Raw genomic sequence first — 7684 nt, 5'->3', positions numbered from 1 at the left:
GCAAACAAATAAGACACTGGGCTGGGATGGTTTGAATGTTACCAGCTCTAATGGGTACAAATATAACATTACAAGAACCAATACTATGACTTGTATTGCTAAGCAGCCCGTGCTAGCAACACCTGTCAATTCAGCCCCATCAAATGCATTAGTGTCAAAGAAAGTCACAAATAAGTATATGGATGATAAAAGGGCAAAAGGGGAATGTTTTTACTGCAATGAGAAGTATGTAGCAGGTCATAGCAGAGTTTGTAAGGGTAAGAAACAGTTGTTTTTAGTGGAAGTGGGTGAATATTCTGAAGATGAGGAGTTGGAAGGATTAGAGGAAGAATCTTATGTGCAGGGTGATCCACAGATTTCATTGAATGCCCTTATGGGTATTCCTTCTTATTCCACTATACAAGTCATCGGAACAATTGGTACTAAACAATTGTATATTCTGCTGGATAGTGGATCTACCCACAATTTTATGAGCTGCACTTTGGCTCAAAAATTGAAGTGTCCAGTCAAACAGATCAACAATGTACAAGTTACTGTGGCAGATGGTAATAAAGTAGAGTGTGTAAACGTGTGCAAGGATTTTCAGTGGGTCATGCTAGGCAACTGGTTTACTGCTTTACTGCTGATATGTTAGTGATTGATCTCAATAACTATGATATAGTGCTGGGCATTTAGTGGTTGGAAACCTGAATGACATTATATGGAACTTTAAAAATTTGACTATGAGGTTTAATGTGGCGGGTCAAGATTTTGAATTAAAAGGAACTAAGAAACAAGGAGTGAGCCTATGTTCAATGGAGAAAATAGCAATGATGATCAAATCACAAGTCAATTTGGTGCAAGCTCAACTATTCACCATGCAAGATCCAGTAGGAGAGCACTATATGTTCCAACCACGAATTGGAGAGGGTCAGAATCATGAAGGGCTTAGCAACCTGTTACAAGAATATGAAGATGTGTTTGAAGTACCTAAAGGATTGCCACCTTCAAGAACCTTTGATCATAAAATTGTGTTAAAAGATGATAAGGTGAATTTGAACCTTAAACCTTATAGTATCCAGGAGCTCAAAAGGATATCATTGAGCAAATGACTCAAGAACTGTTGGACTCAGGGGTAATAAGGCATAGCAGCAGTTCATTTGCTGCACCAGTAGTTCTTGTAAAAAAGAAAGATGGTTCTTGGCGAATGTGTGTGGATTGTTGAAGACTTAATGAGGCAACAGTCAAAGATGTATTTCCTATTCCCTTAATTGAAGAGCTGCTTGATGAGTTACAAGGGGCTAGCATATTTTCTGAACTGGATCTCAGGTCAGGCTATCATCTCATCAGGTTCGAATGTATGAACCTGACATATATAAGACAACTTTTAAGACACATCAAGGGCATTTTGAATTTTTAGTCTTACCATTCGGCCTCACTAATGCCCCAGCTACTTTCCAATCGTTAATGAATGCTACATTCAAGGATGTTTTAAGGAAGTGTGCACTAGTGTTTTTTGATGATATTCTAGTCTATAGTGGCACTTGGCAGCAGCATCTGTTGGACCTTCAAACTGTGATTCATTTAAGGAGAATTAATTCTCTTAAAGCCAAAAGGTCTAAATGCTCCTTTGTAGTGGATAAAGTTGAATATTTGGGCCACATTATAACTAAGGAGGGGGTTTTCACTAATCCTGCTAAGCTAAAGGCAGTGCAAGAATGGCCTGTACCAGCTAATTTTAAAAAATTGAGGGGCTTCTTAGGGTTGGCAGGGTATTACAGAAGATTTGTTAAGGGTTTTGGAACCTTGGCTAAACCTCTTACTGAATTGCTTAAAAAAGAAGCTTTTAAATGGAATGAAGAGGCTCAAGAGGCTTTCTTACAACTTAAAGAGGCTTTAAGTACTCCTCTTGTTTTGAGGTTACCTGATTTTACAAAAAAAAAAAAAAAAATTGTTGTGGAGACTGTTGCATCATCCAAAGGAATTGGGGATGTTTTAATGCAAGAGGGACATCCCTTGGCATACATTAGCAAAGCACTGTCTCTTAAACAACAGAGTGTATCTGTGTATGAGAAAGAACTGTTGGCTATTCTTATGGCAGTCAAACAATGGCACCACTATTTGATTACCAAGCCCTTCATCATCAAGACTGATCATCAAAGTTTAAAGCACTTGTTGGAACAGAAAATTGTGAAACCTTTACAGCAGAAATGGCTTTCCAAATTGTTGGGTTATGACTATGAAATTTGCTATAAGAAAGGAGCTGAGAATATAGCAGCATATGCATTATCAAGAGTGCAAGGAATGGTGTTATTTCAACTCAGTCTTAGCTCCATTGATGCTGCATTATGGAAGAAAATTCAAGATTCTTGGCATCAAGATCCGGATACTAAATATCTTATTTCTAAACTGGAACAGGGTGAAGTGGTATCTAATAGAACATGGGATGGTCAGGTTTTCAAAAGGAAGGGTACGGTGTTGATACCTAATGATCAGTCTTTAAAAACTTATATCATGACCTTATTTCATGCATCTCCCATGGGTGGACACTCGGGCATGGTCCCTAAACTTACAAAAATAAAAGATTATTTTTATTGGAAGGGGTGTTATAGAGATGTGCATCGCTTTGTTAAAGAATGCACTGTTTGTCAAAGAGCCAAATATGAAACCACTGCTTCTCCGGGTTTGTTGCAACCTCTGCCTGTGCCTAATTCTATTTTTAGTGACATCTCTATGGATTTTATCTATGGATTCCCTAGGGTTCAAGGTAAAGATACCATTCTTGTAGTGGTGGATAGGCTCACTAAATTTGGCCATTTTCTGCTCTTAAGTCATCCTTATTCTGCTGCCACTGTTGCAACCACTGTTATGGATAATGTGTTTAAAATACATGGCTGCCCTACAACAATAGTGTCTGATAGGGATCCTGTCTTCTTAAGTGCCTTTTGGAAAGACTTCATGAAACTGCAAGGCATTCAGCTAGCTATGTTATCATCATATCATCCTCAGTCAGATGGTCAGACTGAGGTGTTAAACAGATGCCTGGAATCCTATCTTCGAAGTATGAGTATGGATACCCCATTGAATTGGGTAAAGTGGATTCCTTTGGCTCAATGGTGGTGTAATACCACTTGGCATTCGGCTATCAAAATGTCTCCTTTTGAAACCCTATTTGGAGTTAAACATAATGTCCACATTCCCTATATTCCGGGGGATACTTCAGTGGCAGCAGTGGAGGACTATTACAGGGATAGAGAGGGAATGATTAGGAAACTTAAAGCTAATTTGGAAAGGCCAGGAATCGAATGAAACAAATTGCTGATGGAAAGAGGTCTGACAGAGAATTTAAGCCAGGAGATTGGGTGTATGTTAAATTACACCCTTTTGCACAACATTCTCTCAAAACACATCACAACAGGAAATTATCTCCTAAGTATTTTGGTCCATTTCTGGTTATACAACATATTGGAAAAGTAGCTTACAAATTGGACTTACCAGACAATGCACAAATCCACCACACGTTTCATGTATCACTGTTGAAGAAGGCTCACGGATCCAAGGTGCTGACTGGTCCTATACCTCAGGGTCCTTGCTTTGTGCTGCAACCTCGGGCCGTGTTAGATAAACAAATGGTTAAGAGAGGATCTACGACTGCAATTAAACTGTTGGTTCATTGGGAGGGCTTACCAGTATCAGAAGCTTCTTGGGAGTTCATGGATGATTTTTAAGTGCGATTTCCCAATTTTCGTTTTTGAGGACAAAAAATGTTAAAAGAAGGGGGTATTGTTACATAATAAATAGTAATAGAGGGTAGGAAATGTAATATGCTGTAATAGAGGGACTGTAGTGTAATATTGTTGTTAGTGTTAGTTGATGGTAGTTATAAAAGATAACAACCCCAAGCTGATGGTTAAGCTTGTTTTGGGTAATTTCCCTCCTTCTCTCTGTATTCTCAATTCAGGATATCATTGGAGTGATACTTTCTGGTCACTATAATAAAATGACACTATTAACTGTTTTTCGTTTGTGTAAAGAGGAATGCAAAAAGCATAACCAAACCTGCAACAAGATTTTTAGTTTTGGAGTTCTAAATAATGACCAAGTTATCTGTAAGAGTAAAGTACACGGATGGTCTCTTGGTCCCTGTGGTTTACCAAAATTTTGTATCTGGTCTCTAACTTCTAAAAGTACACATCGTCCCTGTGGTTTGCATTTTGTAACGCATTTAGTCTCCAGCTTTTTTCAAAAGTACAAAGATATTCCCTGTGGTTTGCACTTTGTAACACATTTAGTCCCTAACTTGGATATGCTAAAACCTTTAGATTTATTGGTTAGGGACTAAATACAATACACAGTGCAAGTGATAGGGACTATTTGTGCACTTTCGGGCACGCCTTAGTGTGTTTTGAAGTTCTCGTGAGTCGTGGAGGAGAACACGAATCCATTAATTAATAACCGTATAAGTAATACTTTCAAATAATTTTTATGTTAAAAATTAGTGAAACCCATTATTTTACTTGATTTTTCAACAAAATTCTTCATTTGTTAATTTGTGCATTATGTATGCTTGAGCATTTTAAGCTTGCACCGAGTACATAAACAATAACAATACCGTAATCTATCTGGTACATTGCAAAGAACTCAGATTCTAATATTTCATTAGTAACTAGATGGTGTTAAAGCACCGGATCGATGGCGAACATCAACATTGCACTTGATTCAAGACGCGAAAACCAAAATATGAACAAGATAGAGATATGTAGAAGATGATTCTCTTTATTATTGAATTAGTCATCACAGATTACAAACCAAAAGAGTATAAATCATCTACAAGTTGGTTTAGATCACTAAGATCTAAACCAAGCTTTCTCTCACTAACACATAGAATCCCCCTCTCTCTATATAATGTGCACACTGATGGAGGATGGATGGGATCTTATGTGAGGGTGCACCAAGCTTTCTCAAGGGTTGCCCTAATCTACCCTATACAACATATATATATATATATATATATATATATATATATATATATATATATATATATATATATATATATATATATATACTAGGGACTAAACCCGGACAAAACATATTGTCCGGGATACAAAACAAATAATTCGGACAACAATAATAATCAACATATTCCGAGTTTACCATCATAAACTCAGAACTGATAAAGCTTCCGAATTATTGACTTGGTTGACAAGAACTGATAAAGCACAGTTACCCAGTAGGAACTGCACTTACAGACTCCCCCTTAACTGTTGCTATCAGTTCTGTCTGACACAAATATCTTCAGTCACCGGATACTACACTTACAGACTCCCCCTTGACTGATGATATCATGCCTGCTTTCAACTTTGGCTAAGACTTGATCTTTCTGGCAGAGTATTGCGATCTTCAACCCTTCTAATAAAAGATTTGCTGAGGATCACTTAAGGCTGCTTTGAGAAACTTGAAGAATCCAACATTAAGCACTCTAGATCCTCCCCCTCAAACTACTCCCGAATCAAGTTAACGCGAACCGACCTACAACCACATGTAAGAATATGGCTCGATACATTAATCATCAAACCTAACCGGAAGCAGAAAGAAACATTGGATTTCCAATGTCCAAAACCTTGAACACTTTAAACTTCACTAAGACATGAAGTTCAGTTCCATAACTTAATAACAAACTGAACTCCGTAAATGTACATCCACCATCTTAATCAAAAGTCTTCAACCCTTGATGTATGATCTCATCTAGTCACGTATCCTCATGAATCAATCTCCTATCTTCACGAATCCGTTGAATCCCCGATGGCTTTCATCTCCGATCTTCCCCTCAAATCAAGAAGCCCCACATTATTTCGAGACCAGAACTAATCTTCTCTACTCTAAACAGCAACTTAATAAGGCTCAATCTTCAACTAGTCGTCAACCGAGAATTCAACTTCATCACGTCAATACTTGATTAAAAACATGAACACACTTGACAAAACTCCATCATACATGAGCTTTTTCACGCATAAGCTTTAGATTTACGAAGAAAATAGGAAATTTTTACTCCCCATGTTTCTTCGTAAACTGTCAACCAAGCCAAGTCACGATAATAGTCCAAGATTGCCCCAAAACTCTAGTAAGGACCAAAACTCCGAGAATCGAATCTTGAAAAGAACACCGTGGACAACCATTACCACTTCTCATCCCCTCACTTGATCCGGACAACAAAAGTACCCTGTAACTTTTCGGTAATCCGAAACTGACTTCAAATTTCTGAACTACACAAAATTCTGACTCTTGCTAATTATCCGGTACCCCCGGTAACCCGGCATAACTAGAAAAACTAGGAAGACGCACAAATCGAAACCTCCGAACTACACAAACTTTTAAACTTAACTAAATATCCGGTACCCCAGGTAATCCGGAATTCTAGAAAGTTCGAAATTCGTAAAACCCTAAAGCTTTTGAAACCACGGATCAGATTATCTGAACAGTACAGAATACAAACAGATTCGGAAAAAGCAAAGAAATTCCGAATATAACTCATATATTTGGTTTTTTTTTAATTCACTAACCAAATTCACACCAAGTGAACTCTATGTGAATACAAAATTCTCGGTCATTCTTCGAACAAGTCACAGTGGATCACACCTCTTTGAGCTTAAACCGATGGCACCCACAAACTTCTTCAAAATTGTAGCCTGGACTAATATTTAAGAGCACTCTAAAAATTTATTTAGAGTGGCGATATTAGCCCAAACTTGAACACTTTATCACCGCCCAAATCAATATCCGAAATTGACGCGATCGAAAAAGCCCAAATCAAATATTCTACCTTCACATGGCCCCAATATTGATGACTAGACCAGGCCCATTATCAAAACAAACTAATCTAACAAAATAATAGTCATTGGCCCACTAGACAATCAAAATTAATTTCTTCATTAGTCCATAAATGTTATTTAATTCTCAGCTAACATTCACATCGAATTACTAAGAATTTCCAATTCAAATTGTAAATGCTATTTAATACCCCAAAACTTTCAATTTGCCTTTTTTCGAAAATTGCAAGCTGTCAACAATTTATTTTTATAAATTTCTACTCTCAAGAATATATCAATTTCCTTTATCAAGATTAGGAACTGTCCTTTTTGCTCGGAATGCGAGGAAACTGTCGATCACATCTTCACGGCTTGTAGCTTCGCGGTGGTTATCTGGCAGCACCTATCGGTGTGGTGTGGGATTCCGAGTTTGTTCGCATTTTCCTTCAAGGACCTTCTGGAGTTTCAGCTTTTTACTGGGTTATCGGGTAAAAAGAAAGAAGTGCTGTACGGGCTGATCATCATTGTTTGCTGGAGCATCTGGAGATCTAGAAACGGTATTAGGTTCAACAACAAAGAGGCTCGGGTTGAAGACGTCATCTCGGAAATTAAAGCTTGCGGTTTCCTTTGGGCTAAAAATAGAGCGAAACTTGGTCATTTGTCTTGGTCCGATTGGTGTAAATTTGTAATTATGTAAAGTCTGTGTTGGTGTTTTCTGTTTGGCTGGCCCGTTTTGTGGGTTGTCGGTTTTTATGAAATTTGCCTTTCAAAAAAAAGATTAGGAACTGTCCTCATCAAACTTTTTTCATCATTTTTTATTAATATGATATTTCCAAGACAATCTTTAAACGTTGCACACTTTGATGGAAATTTGGACAACTATTAAAACTTCCGAACAA

This window comes from Helianthus annuus, chromosome 1 (assembly GCF_002127325.2).
Source record: "Helianthus annuus cultivar XRQ/B chromosome 1, HanXRQr2.0-SUNRISE, whole genome shotgun sequence".
NCBI classification, from domain to species: Eukaryota; Viridiplantae; Streptophyta; class Magnoliopsida; order Asterales; family Asteraceae; genus Helianthus; species Helianthus annuus.
The sequence above is the reverse complement of the archived record's forward strand: the minus strand, read 5'-3'. Positions refer to the sequence as shown.